A 22,380-nucleotide genomic window follows, 5' to 3' on the forward strand; every position below is an offset into this window, starting at 1 on the left:
TATTAATAAATCTTGTACTTTCAGCATATTTCACATTATTAAAATATGACACCAAACTTGCAAACAGAATTTCCCTAACTGTAAATAAATACAATACCAAAAGGATATTTGCAGGAAATTTTAAAAAAATCTTTTCATTTCTTTTAAAGAATATATAAACACGCATCTTTTGGTCCATATCTAAAAACTTGATGACCATTCCCATAAATGAGTTTCCAGCTCATTTTAAACTAACAGTTTGTAGGCTGCTTTTATAAAAAAACTTCCTGTGTTATCTGTGCCCATTTTACTATGTATATTATACTATGATATTTAATTATTTTAAATTTTGTATTAAGGTATGATTGATATACACTCTTATAAAGGTTTCACATGAAAAAACAATGTGGTTACTACATTTACCCATATTATCAAGTCCCCATCCATACCCCATTGCAGTCACTGTCCATCAGTGTAGTAAGATGCCACAGATCCACTATGTGCCTTCTCTGTGCTACAGTTTTCCCCATGATTCCCCCACACCATGTGTACTAAACATAATACCCCTCAATCCCCTTCTCCCTCCCTCCCCACCTGCCCTCCCACACCCCTCCCCTTTGGTAACCACTAGTTCATTCTTGGAGACTATGACATTTAATTTTGATTATCAAGAGTTCCATAGCCCAGGCATCATCAAATCAAATGTATTCAGTAGTATTACATCTCAAATTAGCTATTTATAATTATTAATGTAACTTAGTATTTCCTGACAGGTTCATCACAGTAAAGCAATATAAGTTGAACAAATTATGTTTTTATTATTAAACAAATTATTTATTATTAATTAAATTATTGTTATTTAATTATTAGGCAAATATATATATATCCTGAAATAGAAACTTGGCTTAAGGTAAATTATGAGAACTAAAATCAATTATTCTTAGGCTGACAATCACCAGAGCCTGCATATATTCTGTGAGGTTAAACTGAATGAAATTTCTGCCCCATTAAGGAGTTCTCCATGCCTGCCTCAAGCCATGCTTAGAAATGCAAAAACAAAAACAAACACACAAAAAGCTTCCTAGATATCTACACTTAGACACCTATTAGTTACTGTAAAACTCCAGCAACCATTCCTTTTGAATAATCCCAAATAGGCTAATCATACCTGGCGAGAATTTAGGAATGTCCAGTCAGGATTTCTACTTCAATATTTCTTCCATTAGAAATCAGGGAACACTGGGTGTTTCACGAGGCAAAGCAAGTACTCCTTGAATAGTGAAAAACAATAAACTCAATTTCTCCTCCTCCTCACATCAGCTCTCACTATCTCTCCCTGTCTTTCTCCTTCTCCTTCATTCATAACCAGTCACTGCATATTGACAATGGACTTTTCAGCTGGTCTACTTAAAAACTGTGACAGTTCACATATAAATCAAGTATAAAAATCAAATGAATAATCATATCTGACTTGATTGTTTATAGTTCATGATGTGTGATCAAAACCGGAAGTTTCTGTGATGACTGCCCTTGCACTGTTCACCATGTAAGAACTTATTCACTGTGTAAGAACTTGTTCACCATGTAAGAACTTGTTCGTTATGCTTCAAAAGATCGGAGACTGTTGAGAATTAGGCTTGGGGTTGATTAATGATTGTGCATTGAGTCCCCTCTACAGAATTTTATTTTTGTTAACAACCATTTGATCAATAAATATGAGAGATGCCCTCTCAAAAAAAAAAAAAACTGTGACAGTTTTCAAAGTTCCAAATATTTCCAACAGCAATCAGTTAATCATTAAGTATAGTGTAGCAGCTCTCTAAAATACATCAATCTTTATAACTTATGTTTTAAAATAACCAAAAAAGAAAGTCTAGTACCCCAGATACACTCTTCTGTTCATCTACAAGAGACTTCAGTTTTTACAGAGGAAAAAAATGCTATCACTTGATTGTTTCAAAAATACACACAAAGGTGCTTAGTTTTTATATAGAGTGAGTTGTAATTCCTTATAATGAAAAGAATTTCCCTATTATAGCTACTATTAAATCCTTTATTTTCAGGAAACTTATCCCTCTAAAACCACATAATTAAAGCTTACGATTATTTTCCACTTGACATTTGGCTTTTATTAATCCAACAGAGGCATTTGACATTTTCATCTGCTAGAATTTAAGATAAAGGTCAAGTATCAGATCTTTTTAGTTCAAAATTATTCTGTTTCTATAAAACAATCATACTTCCACAGTATTTAACATTACTTTTTATTTAACTAGCTAAATAAATAGAATGAAATAAAATAGCAAATTCAAACCACTGGGTGCATGACAATTCTCTGAAATATTGCCAAATTGATACACTCAACTAATAGCCTTTTTCCTTCTTGCATGAAGTAATTAATATTTGAGGAACTAAGTAGAAGTTAAACTACTTTGTGTGGACAATTTAAATATGTTATAGGATTTCTCATCCAATATATTTACCATTAAGTTTGAAATAGCCCAAATAATCTGGACAGAGTGAACTAAAGAAAGTGTTGAAGTTCAAGCAGAGGAATTGCGGGAATCATCTGAACAGTGATAGCAGATTTTATATTCCTGTAGCATAGCTCTAACTTTGCTTTATTTTGATAAATCACTATAATGGGAAGGATTGAGATCAAAAGTGATCTCACCTCTATAGGAATAAAATAAATATACTACATATGTCACAATTTTATCAACTTAGATTCAATGTTATCTTATAGTTAGGTATATTTTTCTCAGGGAATTTAACTGAAAATAAAACTTGAGAAAATAGTGGTATCTAGCTCTCAAAAGTCCTGTATAAAACTTAAGGCTTCGAGAATGCACAGCACTGGGGTGAGATTCAGGTCAGTGAATCCCTGTCCCGTGATTCCACAAGATATTTAAATATTGTTTGCTGCTTAACCTAAAAAGAGAGAATGTCTAAGCAATAAGCCCTTTACTTAGCTAGATCACCTGTAGGAAGTACGTGTTGGCTAAGGATCAACCATTTTTGTGTTTGAGAGTTAATTACTAATGAGGCTCCAAAACTACCAGGACAATTATAGAAGTTCTCTTTCTTTCTCTAGATGAGTGAACAGTAAAGTAAATGTAGTCAATGAATTTCAGAAGATCTGGAAAGATGATTATTTGCTACTCAACAAAAGATCCACAAACCAATTCTGAAAAATCTTCTGGAGACCCATAATTAAAAGTATACCATTTAAAGGCATCCTAACATAAATCAACTTAATTTCATGCCTAATGAATCCAACATTAAAATTTATCAGCTTATTTTATGAGGTGCTTCTAATGCATTGGGAATATAAGCTTATTAAGAAAATGTCTGGAATAATATTTTCCTTTTTGCCTATTTATATTCTTTAATGTTTAACTATGAAGAATTGTAAGTTTGGAAATAAAGTGGAAGCTCTTTTAAAGAAAAAGGTACATATAACTATAATTCATCACTTGCTACAGCTATCTATAAACATAAACTCTCTAGTCAATTATGTTCTGACTTCATGATTCTCCTATAAAGCTCCTATCAGTATTGCTTTCCCGAAAAATCACTTTTTCTTTTCTGATACAATTGTCTGAGGTAATACTTCATCATGAAGAACTGACTCCTACTACAAATCTGTTACTGAAAAAGCTGAATTAGTGATTTTAATAAAAAAAGACAACTCTAGGTTTTATCTGCATTTCTGACATTTCCTAGTCATGTGACCTTAGAAAAGGCTCTTAAAATCTCTTGATTACAGCTCCTTCTGGGAAAAACAACTACTGTGACTACTTTACTAGTTTTCATAGGGACCAAATTCAATGTTCTTTATAAAGCATTACAACTGTACATTATTACATGGTTCTTCATATAAACCACTTGGCATCAGTAGCATTTTCAGAGCACTAGAGTTTATTATTACTGAAATTATAACAATTGTGATAGCTAACTTTAATAGAGTATTACCACAGCCCTTCAAAATTCTAAGTATTTCACATACATTATTTCATCTGATCCCCACAACAATTCAAGAGATAAGTCTTAGTATTATCTCCATCTTCAGATGAGGAACAGAAGCTGGGGGAGCTTAAATAACTTTTTCAGGGCAGTTAGAATTTTAAAAAAACAGGACTATGAAACTAAGGCCTATACTTCTATCAAATTTGCCATATTAGGACTAATTTCAAAAAGCAACAACCAGCATACACTTAGATATGACACCAAAAGCACAAGTAGCAACAGAAATAGGTAAATTAGATATCATCAAAATTAAAACATTTTATGCTTCAAAGGACACTATCAAAGAAGTAGAAAAATAACCCAAAGAATTGGAGAAAATTTTGCAAATCATATATCTGTTAAGGGACTTCAATCTAGAATATATGAGGGACTCATAACTCAATAATAAAAAGACAAGCCAATTTAGAAATGAGCAAACAATCTAAATAGACATTTCACCAAAGAAGATATACAAACATCCAAAAACACATGAAAGCATGCTCAACCTCATTAGCCATTAGGTAAATGCAATTCAAAACCATAATGAGATACCACTTCATACCCACTAGGATGGCTATAATTAGAAAGAGATAATAATAAATGTTGACAAAGATGTGGACAGAGTGGAACCCTCATTCCTTTCCTGCCTGTGGGGATATAAATGATGTAACCACTTTGGAAAACAGTAAACAGTATGGAAGACCCTCAGAATATTAAACATATGACCCAGCAATTTTACTCCTTACTGTGTATATACATAAGAGAAATGAAAATGTGTGTCCACATAAAACACTGTACAGTGAATGTTCATGGCAGCATTTTCTATAATAAGCAAAAAAGTAGAAACAACCTAAATATCTACCAACTGCTGGATGGATAAATGCATATTCCCACAAACAGAATATTACTCAGTGATTTTAAAAAAATAATGATATACTGATACAACATGGACAATCTTAAAAACATACTAAGTGAAAGAAGCCAATCACAAAGGATAGTACCATTTATATGCAATGTCTGGAATAGCCAAATATATGGAGACAGACAATAGATTTGTAGTCACCTAGGGAAGGGTAGGAGGAAGAAATGGGGTATGACTGTTTATGGATATGGAGTTTCCTTTGGGGATGATGAAAGTGTTCTAAAATTAATTATGTTGATAGTTACACATCTCTTCAAAAACCACTGAGTTGTTTCTGATTTTTATTTCCATTGGCAATATACTTTAAATGGGTAAACTGTTTAGTATGTGAAATAGATCTTAACAAAACTGGTCTTAAGATGAGTAGCATACAGAAATGAACTGTCTGTGTTGACTCTGGAAAGTTTTCCCAAACTTTTGACTTTTCACTCCGAGAACTGGTGAAGTGCAAATTCTTATTATGGTGACTTTGATGCTCTAAGCTCTTTAAAAGATGTCAGCACCTGGGGGACTACTGCAAGTGGTCAAGACCATGCACAGCCCGTGGGAGGATCTAAGAATCTGTGACATGCACCATGAATCATGTGAACTGCTTGTTTCCTGGCCCCCGGAAGCAAACCACTTAGTTGCTGGAACTGCTATGAATTTTAAAAAAGTGATAATGGTGATAGTATTGTAAAGAAACTGAGGAAAGGGTACTATTGACATAGAAAGCCCACTTCTAATGGCTATGCCTAATGCACTCACATGACTTGATTTCAGGGATTCAAATAATTGAGATACAACAAGTAACACTACAAGAAACCCACCCATCTTGAAAGATAAAGGAACAGAGCATTATGACTTACAGTCTGTGCTTGTATACTTCAGAAAAGCAGCCTCAAAGTGTTGTTCCATGGTTTTTGCTTGATTTTTATTCTACCTATGCATGAAGACACTAATAAAAGGCACAAAATTGATTTCAGCTAGAACAACTAGTAAAATGATAGGATGATTAACTGCTCTATAAAATTGCTATGCCTTATATGAGCTCACTTTTAGGAGCTTTTTACTAACTGAGAAAGACAAGTGATACTATTATTCTCTAATTTTTTATTTTTATTTCCATTGGCAATAAGAAATATATTTGAAACCAAGAAAATAAGGAAGAAGGGAAATTGATTGGTCTTAAGATTTTACGGTGGAAATGCCACTGGGTTCCTGGCTAGCATTTGTGAAAGCTTACAAGAAGAAATTTGTGGGAGTGTCAGAATCTCACATACTACTGTTATTTTAGACAATCACATCCTAGAGCACAGAGGAGAGAAGCAATTTCAAGCATGCCCTGTGGTAGCTAAGAGGGAAAGAAGGAAAACAAGTTCTGCCTCTTCTAAGGTAGGAACAAAACATACTTCAGATGAATGATAGAGGGATATTTCCCACATGTCATAGTGATTTAACTTTGCCAGACTTTGTTTTATAACTATCCCATTTGTTTGGTATTCCCTCCCTTTTTCTAAACTCTAAATCCCTTATTGATGGTCTTTCTTCACCTAGTTTGCTTGGACACCATCAGTAGGACCCCAAGTAAACACGTTCTAATGGGCTTCTTTTTTCACATCCTCTCCAACCCATGGTTTTTGTTTTGGAATTAACTTAACATCTGATTTTTCTCTGCTAAAGTGTGTCTTGAATGTGGAGATGGCACCCCTCTCTTGGGGACAGAAATCCTCTGAGAAGCTCTGGACTGTGGAGTCAGGGATCTGTTTGGTATGAGCTGTCATAGGCAAAGCACATGCTGAACTATCATGACCTTCAAGATGCAGATGACTGAACGATCCCTCACTACGTACAAAAAAATCACTGCTTGCTAAATATTGGCAGCTTATTGCCAGTTACTATCTGGAAGCAACTTTTCCCAAAATCAAAAAAAAAATGCAGTGTAATTCCACCTAACCCAGTTTATGTGATGGCGTTTATTTTGCTTGATACATGGGATGGTAAAATGGAGGCTGGAGGTGAGACGATCTTTGAAATGTTTTAAGGTGATGATTAAGAATTAATTCTGCAAGGGCGACACTGAGAAAGACACTGCATCAGGCAAAGTCGATGACTTTATAAATTCAGTTGTGACCAAGTCGGTCTCTTGGAATCTGCTTGGCATCATCTAACCAGATAAAAACAATCAGTCCTTTATCTGTCAGTCTAGAAAAATTCTAGAATTTTTCTCTTTTATTGGATCCTCTCTAAACAGTGATGTGATGATACTATCTTCTCTGTTATACTGTTACAATAATTCATAATCATTTCTCAATAGGATGCAAAGAGTAGCATGGCATCTGATTCAGACTTCCCAGATGCAGACAACTTCTGATCTTCCAACTTTATATGGAATTTGATTATTGGTGACATTTTTAACCCTTTTTTAAATCTTCTATTGTTATTATTTCACCCTCTAGAAAATTGAAAACTATAGCATTAAAAGGTAAATTTAGGATCTCCTTTATTTCTTCTGGGGGTAGGGGGGAAGGTGTGGGGGTGGGGGTGGACAGGTAGACATATGCATATGATTCCAGATTTAAGTTTCAGACCCCATTCCTAAGGTTGAAGAGCAATGCTAAAGATATTTTTTCATTTTCTTGGGGCCTTGATATTGTTGGGATAGACACTGACTCTAAAACTCCTGAGAGGTGCAGGGGAGGAGAGCAGCAGTGGCTGACACCTCACTCGTGCCCACAGTGATTCACAGAGAAAAGGAGCCGACAGGGAATGGAGACAGCCATTGGTTCAAGGTTTACCAAGGAAATACAACTCTACGGTAGGAGCCTTACTTTAAATCCCCTTCATTTAATCTTTACATCTTTTTTTCATATATGCAACATGTAGGTAAATAAAAGTCCTAAGTTGCATTTTTCCCCCAACAGTAAAACACACAATAAATGATGAATCATTAAATGATCCTAATAAGCAATTTAAGAGTTCAAAATGATCACCTTTGCAATCATATCACTAAAAACAGAAATCATGATAGTTTAGTGAAAATTATTTTTATAGGCATTAAGAATTATTGTCATCTTAAAATGTCATGATCTTTTGCTTCCACACACACTTGAGGAAAATGAACTTTAAAGGAAACATTGAGCCAGATTCCCTTCCTTTTGAACTCTGCAAGAGCTCCCACTGGATGAAAACATTGATAATAAGATGGCTCTGAATTTTTAAAAAGATTCTTCTATTCTAATCACTTGGCATGGCATTTTTTTGGTTTTAGACCAATTTGTACCAACTAAGTGCTAGGTCACAGTGCAGAAAAATAACTTACTTGAAAATCAGTAACTTCCTTGAAATAAAACCTGAGTTCAATTTTCAAGCAACCTCAAATGCACCAAAATAGTTTCATATAAATTATGTATGTGTGAGCCTCTCTGCAGTCTAGCTCTAACTTTCCTCCCATGTGCTTCACTGTCTCCCATACTGCTTCCCCATGAACCATTACTGTGAATTGTCTATTTAATTGCCTGTCAAACCCCATGTCTCCAAACACACTAGACTGCAAACTTCATGAAGACAAACATGTTTTTTAATGCTCTATCCCATGCATCTAAGGATGACACATAACTGTCACTCAATTATTTTTAAAATTGTTCGTGTTACCACACTATACTTTGTTTGCTAATTTATTTACCTTATAAGGCTAACTTCTTGAGGACAATGTAGGTGTAATGTAAGTTTTCATATCTCCATTGTCTTGTCCAGTCCCTAGGATAACATAAAAACTGAATGAATTAATATGTTAACTATTCAAGATACACTTAAAGCCCATGTGAGGACACTGATAAGACTGTAAATAGGTGCTGCCCAGCCAGTACTCCTGGTCAGATGTATTAAAAGCCAAAATGGCAGTCAAAACATTTTTCAAGTCTATGGTAAATGCAATACAAATGTGAGGGTTTCTATACTTTGACCCTTTGTGTGCATTGTCCTAACATAGAATTGCCCTGTTGTCAAGGACCAATGTATTAGTTTGTTAGGACTGCTGTAACAAAGCATTAAAAATGAGGTGGCTTATTCAATGGCAATAAGTACATACCTTTCAATAATCACCCTAAATGTAAATGGACTGAATGCACCAATCAAAAGGGACAGAGTAATATGGATAAAAAAGCAAGACCCATCTATATGCTGCTTACAAGAGACTCACCTCAAACCCAAAGACATACACAGACTAAAAGTGAAGGGATGGAAAAAGATATTTCATTTAAACAATAAGGAGAAAAAAGCAGGCGTTGCAGTACTTGTATCAGACAAAATAGACTTCAAAACAAAGAAAGTAACAAGAGATCAAGAAAGACATTACATAATGATAGAGGGGTCAGTCCTGCAAGAGGATATAACCATTATAAATATCTATACACTGAACACAGGAGCACCTACATACATGAAATAAATACTAACAGAATTAAAGAAGGAAATAGAATGCAATGCATTCATTTTAGGAGCCTTCAACACCCACTCACTATAAAGAACTGATCCACCAGACAGAAAATAAGTAAGAACACAGAGGCACTGGACAACACACTAGAACAGATGGACCTAACAGACATCTACAGAACTCTACACCCAAAAGCAGCAGCATACACATTCTTCTCAAGTGCACATGGAACATTTTCCAGAATAGACCACAAACCAGGCCACAAAAAGAGCCTCAGTAAATTAAAAAGATTGAAATACTACCAACCAACTTCTCAGATCACAAAGGTATAAAACTAGAAATAAATTGTACAAGGAAAGCAAAAAGGCTCACAAACACATGGAGTCTTAACAACCTGTTCCTAAATAATCAATGGATCAATGACCAAATTAAAACAGAGATCAAGCAATATATGGAGACAAATGAAAACAACAGCACAATGCCCCAACTTCTGTAGGACACAGAGAAGGCAGTTCTAAGAGGAAAGTATATTGCAAACCAGGCCTATGTAGGGAAGGAAGAACAATCCCAAATGAATAGTCTAAAGTCACAATTATTGAAACTGGGAAAAGAAGAACAAATGAGGCCCAGAGTCAGCAGAAGGAGGGACATAATAAAGATCAGAGACGAAATAAATAAAATTGAGAAGAATAAAACAATAGAAAAAAAATCCATGAAACCAGGAACTGGTTCTTTGAGAAAATAAACAAAATAGATAAACCCCAGCCAGACTTATTGTGAGAGAAAGAGACTCTACACACATAAACAGAATGAGAAATGATAAAGGAAAAATCATAACAGACACCCCAAAAATCAAAAAATTATTAGAGAATACTATAGAATCTATATGCTAACAAGCTGGAAAACCTAGAAGAAATGTGGACAACTTCCTAGAAAAATACAACCTTCCAAGACTGACCCAAGAAGAATCAGAAAATCTAAACAAACCCATTTCCAGCAACAAAATTGAATTGGTAATCGAAAAACTACCCAAGAACAAAATTTCCAGTCCAGATGGATTCACTGCTGAATTTTATTGGATGTATAGGGAAGATATAATATCCATTCTCCTTAAAGTTTTCCAAAACATAGAAAAAGAGGGAATACTTCCAAACTCATTCTATGAAGCCAGCATCACCCTAATACCAAAACCAGGCAGACACCACAAAAAAAGAAAACTACAGACCAATATCCCTGATAAACATAGATGCAAAAATACTCAACAAAATATTAACAAACCAAATTCAAAAATACAACAAAAGGATCATACACCGTGACCAAGTGGGATTCATCCCAGGGAGGCAAGGATGGTACAACATTCGAAAATCCATCAACATCATCCATCACATCAACAAAAAGGACAAAAACAACATGAAACTCTCAACAAAATGCATATAGAGGGCAAGTACCTCAACATAATAAAGGCCATATATGACAAACCCACAGCCAACGTTATACTTAACAGCAAGAAGCTCAAAGTTTTTCACCTAAGATTGGGAACAAGACAAGGATGTCCACTCTCCCCACTTTTATTCAACATAGTACTGTTGGTCCTAGCCATGGCAATCAGACAAAACAGAAATACAAGGCATCCAGACTGGTAAAGAAGAAATCAAACTGTCACTATTTTAAAAGACATGAGAAACATTATTTAAAAAGGTTTTATTTAAGAATTTCCAACATTGACAACTGTTATAAAAAGCATCCAAGCACAGGACACAGAACTGCAGCAAACAGTATTCTTGTGGGTAGCTAACAGACATTAGAACTTCCACCCTTCTGAGACACCTTGAGCTCACTGGTGAACTCTGCTTCCAAGTACTCCTGCAAAGCACACCACAAGCTCAGTCCATGTTCTCAACCCATCAGCTTCAGTTCACGTGACCACACTTACAGATCAGTAACAGAAGAGAACACACACCATACAGCATTCACAGCAGTTGACAAAGGGGTAGGGGGAATACAAGTATCGTTGCACTTAACACATTCAACTAACGTAGGTTACCTAAGAACAAAACGCACTTAAAGTCTTCCAACAGATGTGGATGTCCTTTGAATGCAAAAAACATTCACATATTATTTGCTATCATTGCTCTCTGCACACTCTCTCACCAAAGCCACAGGACTGAGAGACACATCTCGCCAAGTACATAAAAAACTCTAAAGACTCCACTCCAAAACTGCTAGAACTAATATTGGAATTCAGCAAAGTCGCAGGATACAAAATTAACACACAGAAATCTGTAGCTTTTCTATACACTAACAATGAACTAATAGAAAGTGAAATCAGGAAAACAATTCCATTCACAATAGCATCAAAAAGAACAAAATACCTAGGAATAAACCTAACCAAGGAAATGAAAGACCTATACCCTGAAAACTACAAGACACTCTTAAGAGAAATTAAAGAGGACACTAACAAATGGAAACTCATCCCATGCTCCTGGATAGGAAGAATTAATATCATCAAAATGGCCATCCTGCCCAAAGCAATATACAATCCCTATCAACAATTTGATAAGGATTCGATACAATCCCTATCAAATTACCAATAGTATTCTTCAATGAACTGGAACAAATAGTTCAAAAATTCATATGGAACCACCAAAGACCCCGAATAGCCAAAGCAATCCTGAGAAGGAAGAATAAAGTGGGGGGGATCTCGCTCCCCAACTTCAAGCTCTACTACAAAGCCACAGTAATCAAGACAATTTGGTACTGGCACAAGAACAAACCCATAGACGAATGGAACAGACTAGAGAGCCGAGAAATAAACTCAAGCATATATGGTCAATTAATATATGATAAAGGAGCCATAGACATACAGTGGGGAAACGACAGCCTCTTCAACAGCTGGTGCTGGCAAAACTGGACAGCTACATGTAAGAGAATGAAACTGGATCACTGTCTAACCCCATACATAAAAGTAAACTCCAAATGGATCAAAGATCTGAATATAAGTCATGAAACCATAAAACTCTTAGAAAAAACATAGGCAAAAATCTCATGGACATAAACATGAGTGACTTCATGAACATATCTCCCCGGGCAAGGGAAACAAAGGCAAAAATGAACAAGTGGTACTATGTCAAGCTAAAAAGCTTCTGTACAGCAAAGGACACCATCAATAGAACAAAAAGGTATTCTACAGTATGGGAGAACATATTCATAAATGACAGATCTGATAAAGGGTTGACATCCAAAATATATAAAGAGCTCACACACCTCAACAAACAAAAAGCAAATAATCCAATTAAAAAATGGGCAGAGGAGCTGAATAGACAGTTCTCTAAAGAAGAAATCCAGATGGCCAACAGGCACATGAAAAGATGCTCCACATCACTAATCATCATAGAAATGCAAATTAAAACCACGAGATATCACCTCACACCAGTAAGGATCGCCATCATCGAAAGACAAACAACAACAAATGTTGGTGAGGTTGTGGAGAAAGGGGAACCCTCCTACGCTGCTGGTGGGAATGTAAACTAGTTCAACCATTGTGGAAAGCAGTATGGACGTTCCTCAGAATGCTCAAAATAGAAATACCATTTGACCCAGGAATTTCGCTTCTAGGAATTTACCCTAAGAATGCAGCACTCCAGTTTGAAAAAGACAGATGCACCCCTATGTTTATCGCTGCACTATTTACAATAGCCAAGATATAGATGCAACCTAAATGTCCATCAGTAGATGAATGGACAAAGAAGATGTGGTACATATACACAATGGAATATTACGCAGCCATAAGAAAAAAACAGATCCTACCATTTGCAACAACATGGATGGAGCTAGAGGGTATTATGCTCAGTGAAATAAGCCAGGTGGAGAAGGACAAGTACCAAATGATTTCACTCATATGTGGAGTATAAGAACAAAGGAAAACTGAAGGAACAAAACAGCAGCAGAATCACAGAACCCAAGAATAGACTAATAGTTACCAAAGGGAAAGGGACTGGGGATGATGGGTGGGAAGGGAGGGATAAGGGCAGGGAAAAAGAAAGAGGGCATTATGATTAGCATGTATAGTGCATGGTGGTATGGGGAGGGCTGCGCAACACAGAGAAGACAAGTAGTGATTTTATAGCATCTTACTATGCAGATGGACAGTGACTATGAAGGGGTATGTGGGGGGGACTTGGTGAAGGGGGGAACCTAGTAAACATAATGTTCTTTCTGTAATTGTAGATTAATGATACCAAAATAAAAAAATATATATTGAAAAAAAAATTAATACACAGGAATCTGTTGCTTTCCTATTCACTAATGATGAACTAACAGAAAGAGAAATCAGGAAAACAATTCCATTCACAAATGCATCAAAAAGAATAAAACACCTAAGAATAAACCTAACCAAGTGAAAGACCTATACCCCAAAAACTACAAGACATTCTTAAGAGAAATTAAAGAGGACACTAACAAATGGAAACTCATCCCATGCTCTTGGCTAGGAAGAATTAATATTGTCAAAATGGCCATCCTGCACAAAGCAATCTACAGATTAAATGCAATCCTTATCAAATTACCAACAACATTCTTCAACAAACTGGAACAAATAGTTCTAAAATTCATATGGAACCACCAAAGATCCAAATAGCCAAAGCAATCCTGAGAAGGAAGAATGAAGTGAGGGGGGATCTCGCTTCCCAACTTCAAGCTCTACTATAAAGCCACAGTAATCAAGACACTTTGATACTGGCACAAGAACAGAGTCACAGACCAGTGGAACAGAATAGAGTCTCCAGACATTAACCCAAATATATATGGTCAATTAATATATGATAAAGGAGCTATGGATACACAATGGGGAAATGACAGCCTCTTCAACAGCTGGTGTTGGCAAAACTGGACAGCTATGTAAGAGAATGAAACTGGATCATTGCCTAACCCCATACACAAAAGTAAATTCAAAATGGATCAAAGTCGTGAATGTAAGCCATGAAACCATAAAACTCTTAGAAAAAAACATAGGCTAGAGGGTATTATGTTCAGTGAAATAAGCCAGGTAGAAAAAGACAAGTATCAAATGATTTCACTCATCTGTGGAGTATAAGAACAAAGAAAAAACTGAAGGAACAAAACAGCAGCAGACTCACAGAACCCAAGAATGGAATAACAGTTACCAAAGGGAAAGGGACTGGGGAGAATGGGTGGGAAGGGAGGGATAAGGGGGAAAAAGGGGCATTATGATTAGTAGAATAATGTAGGGGGTTGGGGCATGGGGATGGAGGTACAACACAGAGAAGACAACTGGTGATTCTGTAGCATCTTACTATGCCGATGGACAGTGACTGTAATTGGGTATGTGGTGGGGACTTCATAATGGGAGGAGTCTAGTAACCATAATGTTGTTCATGTAATTATAGATTTATGATATCAAAATAAAAATAAAAAATAAATCGGATTTTTAAAAAATGAGGTGGCTTAAACCACAGAAATTTATTGTTTCACAGTTCTGGAAGCCTAGCCGTCCAAGATCAGTGTGTCAGCTAGTTCAGACCATTGTTTAATAATATTTCTGCCCCTTTTCTGAGTTATAAAGCCAATAATTCTGCAACTTCCAGCCAAGATTATTTAATTCTTCTGAATAAAATGTTTTCATATTTAACACCCTTCATACCAAAATATTGTTCCTAATATCTGGACTTCACTCTATTAATTCTTAGTCAAGATGGACCAGAATTTCATATATGGAAAGCCATTCTTCAGTCCACTAAAGAGCAAATATTCCTTTTTCTTTTGATCCTCTTTTACAATTTCCATATCATGTCACTTGACATCCTCTGTATTGTCTCCATGAAATTTATGTACCTTATAGATGAGGTTCATATAACTTTTAAAAGGTTTCATAAATTAGTGCAACTCCTTAATACATATTATTCATTACAGCTTCAAACTGCTTCTATATTTCATTCTGCTTCTAAACACTGATACTATTATGGGTTGAATTGCATTCCCTCCAACAAAAATAAGGCTTATCTTAATGATCAGTACCTCAGAATGTGATCTTATTTAGTGGCAGGATCTTTACAGAGGTGATCAGGTTAAAATGTTCATTAGAGTGGGCCCTAACCCAGTATGACTGGTGTCCTTACTTCTTAAAAAATGACATTTGGACACAGAGACAGGCACAGGGAGAATGCCATGTGAGATGAAGGCAGAGATCAAGGGGAATCCTCTGCAAGTCAAAGAATGCCAGCAGATCACCGGAAGAGGCGGAGAGCTGTGGAACAGATTCTCCCTCACAGCCTCCAAAGAAACCAAACTAGCTGACACACTGATCTTGGACTGCTAGGCTTCAGAACTGTGAAACAATAAATTTCCATGGTTTAAGTGACCTCGTTTTTGGTACTTTGTTACAGCAGCCCTAACAAACTAATACACTGGTCCTAAACAACAGGGCAATTCTGTGTTAGGACAATGCACACAAAGGGGCAAAGGAACAAAGATGACACTGAGTATTTACAGCAAGTTTAAAAGCTGGAGATGAAAGCCAATGGCAAAGCAAAGGCTGCAGATGTGGAGCAGTGTAGAGCATTTGTGGGAGTGTTATCTCCATAATCCCGAGAAGGCACTGGGTTGGTTCACAGAATAGAAGGGTTAAATTTAGAGAAACAAATATTTTCTTACACCTAGAGGAAGATGAAAAAATATTAATTATAATAATCATGCTGATAATAGTGTTTACAATTTATTAAAGAGCTACTATGTCTGGCATAATTTGTTGCTCCTTAATACATGTAAAATGCTTACAGAGTATGGTTAATTTCACATGTCAACTAGAAGATATTTCTGAATGAGATTCACATTTAAATCAGTGAACTTTTGGTAAAATAGATTGCTCTCCATAATGTGGGTGGGCCTAATCCAATCAGCTGAAGGCCTAAATAAAACAAAAGGGCTGGTCTCCCCAAGTAAGAGAGAATTTTCCAGGAGACTGCTCTCAGTACCATCGGGAACACCAGCCCTCTTGGGCTTCCAGCCTATACCAGCCCACCCTGCAAATTTTGAATTTGCAAGCCTTCATATTTATGTGAGCCAATTCCTTACAATAAATCATATATATATATATACCCATATCCTATGGCTCCATTTCTCTGGAGAACCCCAATATACATATTAAACACTAAGGAGTGTTAGATATTATAATGCTGAGCTATGGTAAGATAAGGATGACTCATTGTACTGATGAGTATAAAGTCATCATCAGAGGTTAAGTAAATTGCCCAAGATCACATTGTTAATAAGTCACAGAGCAATCATTCCAGGCAGGTCTGTCTGATTCCAAAGAAGCTGACCCTTGAATAACACCAGGGTTAGGAATGCAAACCCCCCTCCCATTCAAAAATCCACATATAACTTTTGATTCCCCCAAAACTTAACTATTAATACCCCACTGTTGACCAGAAACTTACCAATAACATAAACAGTTGATGAATACATATTTTGGATTTTACATGTATTATATACTATATTCTTAAAATAAAGTAAGCTAAAGGAGGGAGCCAAGATGGCGGCGTGAGTAGAGCAGTGGAAATCTCCTCCCAAAAACACATAGAGCTATGAAAATATAACAAAGAAAAATCTTCCTAAAATAGAGACCACAGGACACAGGACAACATCCAGACCACATCCACACCTGCAAGAACCCAGCGCCTTGTGAAGGGGGTAAGATACAAGCCCCAGCCCGGCGGGACCCGAGCGCCCCTCCCCCCGGCTCCCGGCGGGTGGAGAGAAACCGGAGCAGTTTTTTTTTTTGGCGAGCGCTTTTTGGAAGCCTTAGAGGGACGGGCCCCCGTTGCTGGGGAGGCAGGGTGGCGGGACCGGTGAGGAGGTGCCTGGGAACGGCGCCGGAGGACAAAGAATATCCCGCGTTTCTCCCTGCGAGACCTGGGGGCGGGTGCCTGAGACCGGTGCCTGAGGACGGAGGAGGTCGCGCGTTTTTCCCCTTTTTTTTTTTTCTCTTTTTGGCAAGCGCTTTTTGGAAGCCTTGAAGGGACGGGGACCCAAGTGCTAGGGAGGCACGGTGGCGGGACTGGTGAGCGGGTGGCTGGGACAGGCGCCTGAGGACAAAGAATATCCCCCATTTTTCCCTGCGGGACCGGTGGGCGGGTGCCTGAGACCGGCACTTGAGGACAGAGGAAATCGCGCGTTTTTCCCCTTTTTTTTTCTCTTTTCTGCGAGTGCTTTTTGGAAGCCTAAAAGGGACAGGGACCCCGGTGCTAGGGAGGCAGGGCGGCGGGACTGGTGAGCGGGTGCCTGGGACCGGCACCTGAGGACAAAGAATATCCCGCATTTTTCCCTGTGGGACCGGTGGGTGGGTGCCTGAGACCAGCACCTGAGGACGGAAGAAATCGCGCGTTTTTCCCCTTTTTTTTCTCTCTTTTTGCCAAGTGCTTTTTGGAAGCCTTGAAGGGACAGGGACCCCGCTGCTAGGGAGGCAGGGCGGCGGGACTGGTGAGCGGGTGCGTGGGACCAGTGCCTGAGGACCAAGAATATTGAGCGTTCCTTCCCTGCGGGACCGGTGGGTGGGTGCTTTTTGGAAGCCTTGAAAGGACAGGGACCCTGGTGCTAGGGAGACAGGGCAGCAGGACCAGTGCGCGGGTGCCTGGGACCGGCACCTGAGGAAAAAAAAAAAAAAATCGCGTGTTTTTTCTTTTTTTTTTCCTTTCTGTTCCCTCGCTCATTGTTGCTGTTGTTGTTTTGGTTTGGAGAGTGCTTTTTGGAAATCTTAAAGGGGCAGGACAGGTCACTTAGACCAGAAGCAGGGAATCTGGGGATCTCTGGGCACTCTAACCCCCTGGGCAGCAGGGAGCACAGAGGCCCCTTACGGAGATAAATAGTCTCCTGGCTGCTCCCCCTCCAACGGGGCTCCACCATTTTGGAGGAACAGCCCCAGCCAGGCCAAGCCCACAGCAACAGTGGAGATAAACCCCAAAGCAACTGGGCAGGAAGCAGAAGCCCTGTCTGCGCACAGCTGCCCAGCACAAGCCACTAGAGGTCGCTATTCTCCCAGGAAAAGGCTACAAACCAACAAGAAGGGAAGCTCTTCCAGCGGTCACTTGTACCAGCTCTGCAGACTATCTCTATCACCATGAAAAGGCAAAACTACAGGCAGACAAAGATCACAGAGACAACACCTGAGAAGGAGACAGACCTAACTAGTCCTCCTGAAAAAGAATTCAAAATAAAAATCATGAACATGCTGACAGAGATGCAGAAAAAAATGCAAGAGCAATGGGATGAGATGCAGAGAAAAATGCAAGAGCAGTGGGATGAGATGCAGAGAAAAATGCAAGAGCAGTGGGATGAAGTCCGGAAGGAGATCACAGATGTCAGGAAAGAGATCACAGAAGTGAAACAATCCCTGGAAGGATTTATAAGCAGAATGGATAAGATGCAAGAGGCCATTGAAGGAATAGAAGCCAGAGAACAGGAACGTATAGAAGCTGACATAGAGAGAGATAAAAGGATCTCCAGGAATGAAACAACACTAAGAGAAATATGTGACCAATACAAAAGGAAAAACATTCGTATTATAGGGATACCAGAAGAGGAAGAAAGAGGAAAAGGGATAGAAAGTGTCTTTGAAGAAATAATTGCTGAAAACTTCCCCAAACTGGGGGAGGAAATAATCGAACAGACCATGGAATTATACAGAACCCCCAACAGAAAGGATCCAAGGAGGACAACACCAAGACACATAATAATTAAAATGGCAAGGATCAAGGACAAGGAAAGAGTTTTAAAGGCAGCTAGAGAGAAAAAGGTCACCTATAAAGGAAAACCAATCAGGCTAACATCAGACTTCTCAACAGAAACCCTACAGGCCAGAAGAGAATGGCATGATATACTTAATGCAATGAAACAGAAGGGCCTTGAACCAAGGATACTGTATCCAGCACGACTATCATTTAAATATGATGGTGGGATCAAACAATTCCCAGACAAGCAAAAGCTGAGGGAATTTGCTTCCCACAAACCACCTCTACAGGGCATCCTACAGGGACTGCTCTAGATGGGAGCACCCCTAAAAAGAGCACAGAACAAAACACACAACATATGAAGAATGGAGGAGGAGGAATAAGAAGGGAGAGAAGGAAAGACTCTCCAGACAGTGTATATAACAGCTCAATAAGCGAGCTAAGTTAGGCAGTAAGATACTAAAGAAGCTAACCTTGAACCTTTGGTAACCACGAATCTAAAGCCTGCAATGGCAATAAGTACATATCTTTCAATAGTCACCCTAAATGTAAATGGACTTAATGCACCAATCAAAAGACATAGAGTAATAGAATGGATAAAAAAGCAAGACCCATCTATATGCTGCTTACAAGAAACTCACCTTAAACCCAAAGATAAGCATAGACTAAAAGTCAAGGGATGGAAAAACATATTTCAGGCAAACAACAGTGAGAAGAAAGCAGGGGTTGCAGTACTAATATCAGACAAAATAGACTTCAAAACAAAGAAAGTAACAAGAGATAAAGAAGGCCACTACATAATGATAAAGGGCTCAGTCCAACAAGAGGATATAACCATTCTAAATATATATGCACCCAATACAGGAGCACCAGCATATGTGAAGCAAATACTAACAGAACTAAAGAGGGAAATAGACTGCAATGCATTCATTGTAGGAGACTTCAACACACCACTCACCCCAAAGGATAGATCCACCGGGCAGAAAATAAGTAAAGACACACAGGCACTGAACAACACACTAGAACAGATGGACCTAATAGACATCTATAGAACTTTACATCCAAAAGCAACAGGATATACATTCTTCTCAAGTGCACATGGAACATTCTCCAGAATAGACCACATACTAGCTCACAAAAAGAGCCTCAGTAAATTCCACAATATTGAAATTCTACCAACCAATTTTTCAGACCACAAAGGTATGAAAGTAGAAATAAATTCTACAAAGAAAACAAAAAGGCTCACAAACACATGGAGGCTTAACAACATGCTACTAAATAATCAATGGATCAATGAACAAATCAAAATAGAGATCAAGGAATATATAGAAACAAATGACAACAACAACACTAAGCCCCAACTTCTGTGGGATGCAGCGAAAGCAGTCTTAAGAGGAAAGTATATAGCAATCCAGGCACACTTGAAGAAGGAAGAACAATCCCAAATGAATAGTCTAACATCACAATTATTAAAACTGGAAAAAGAAGAACAAATGAGGCCTAAAGTCAGCAGAAGGAGGGACATAATAAAGATCAGAGAAGAAATAAACAAAATTGAGAAGAATAAAACAATAGCAAAAATCAACGAAACCAAGAGCTGGTTCTTTGAGAAAATAAACAAAATAGATAAGCCTCTAGCCCAACTTATTAAGAGAAAAAGAGAGTCAACACAAATCAACATAATCAGAAATGAGAATGGAAAAATCACGACAGACTCCACAGAAATACAAAGAATTATTAAAGACTACTATGAAAACCTATATGCCAACAAGCTGGAAAACCTAGAAGAAATGGACAACTTCCTAGAAAAATACAACCTCCCAAGACTGACCAAGGAAGAAACACAAAAGTTAAACAAACCAATTACAAGCAAAGAAATTGAAACAGTAATCAAAAAACTACCCAAGAACAAAACCCCGGGGCCGGACGGATTTACCTCGGAATTTTATCAGACACACAGAGAAGACATAATACCCATTCTCCTTAAAGTGTTCCACAAAATAGAAGAAGAGGGAATACTCCCAAACTCATTCTATGAAGCCAACATCACCCTAATACCAAAACCAGGCAAAGACCCCACCAAAAAAGAAAATTACAGACCAATATCCCTGATGAACGTAGATGCAAAAATACTCAATAAAATATTAGCAAACAGAATTCAACAGTATATCAAAAGGATCATACACCATGACCAAGTGGGGTTCATCCCAGGGATGCAAGGATGGTACAACATTCGAAAATCCATCAACATCATCCACCACATCAACAAAAAGAAAGACAAAAACCACATGATCATCTCCATAGATGCTGAAAAAGCATTTGACAAAATTCAACATCCATTCATGATAAAAACTCTCAGCAAAATGGGAATAGAGGGCAAGTACCTCAACATAATAAAGGCCATATATGATAAACCCACAGCCAGCATTATACTGAACAGCGAGAAGCTGAAAGCATTTCCACTGAGATCGGGAACCAGACAGGGATGCCCACTCTCCCCACTGTTATTTAACATAGTACTGGAGGTCCTAGCCACGGCAATCAGACAAAACAAAGAAATACAAGGAATCCAGATTGGTAAAGAAGAAGTTAAACTGTCACTATTTGCAGATGATATGATACTGTACATAAAAAACCCTAAAGACTCCACTCCAAAACTACTAGAACTGATATCGGAATACAGCAAAGTTGCAGGATACAAAATCAACACACAGAAATCTGTAGCTTTCCTATACACTAACAACGAATCAATAGAAAGAGATATCAGGAAAACAATTCCATTCACCATTGCATCAAAAAGAATAAAATACCTAGGAATAAACCTAACCAAGGAAGTGAAAGACTTATACTCTGAAAACTACAAGTCACTCTTAAGAGAAATTAAAGGGGACACTAATAAATGGAAACTCATCCCATGCTCATGGCTAGGAAGAATTAATATCGTCAAAATGGCCATCCTGCCGAAAGCAATATACAAATTTGATGCAATCCCTCTCAAATTACCAGCAACATTCTTCAATGAATTGGAACAAATAATTCAAAAATTCATATGGAAACACCAAAGACCCCGAATAGCCAAAGCAATCCTGAAAAAGAAGAATAAAGTAGGGGGGATCTCACTCCCCAACTTCAAGCTCTACTACAAAGCCATAGTAATCAAGACAATTTGGTACTGGCACAAGAACAGAGCCACAGACCAGTGGAACAGATTAGAGACCCCAGAAATTAACCCAAACATATATGGTCAATTAATATTTGATAAAGGAGCCATGGACATACAATGGCAAAATGACAGTCTCTTCAACAGATGGTGCTGG

At 37.8% G+C, this 22,380-nt stretch overlaps 1 protein-coding gene across 4 annotated transcripts in view; it reads right to left on the bottom strand.

Annotated features, from left to right (window-relative positions):
* CFTR (CF transmembrane conductance regulator) overlaps positions 1–22,380 on the bottom strand; it is a 170,763-nt gene that overhangs the window by 130,685 nt on the left and 17,698 nt on the right. The window contains exons 2-4 of one of the 4 annotated variants that reach the window (XM_073238545.1): positions 8,574–8,647; positions 5,758–5,846; positions 1,148–1,249 (exon numbers count right to left, since the gene is read on the bottom strand). The exons of 1 other annotated variant lie outside the window; for it this stretch is intronic. The gene's annotated coding sequence lies outside the window, so the exon portion shown is untranslated. Of the gene's footprint in view, positions 1–1,147; positions 1,250–5,757; positions 5,863–8,573; positions 8,648–22,380 lie in introns of those variants that run through there. 2 more of the 4 variants (XM_073238547.1, XM_073238546.1) reach the window with 2 other exon arrangements.

Source organism: Manis javanica, chromosome 6 (assembly GCF_040802235.1).
Source record: "Manis javanica isolate MJ-LG chromosome 6, MJ_LKY, whole genome shotgun sequence".
Classification (NCBI taxonomy): Eukaryota; Metazoa; Chordata; class Mammalia; order Pholidota; family Manidae; genus Manis; species Manis javanica.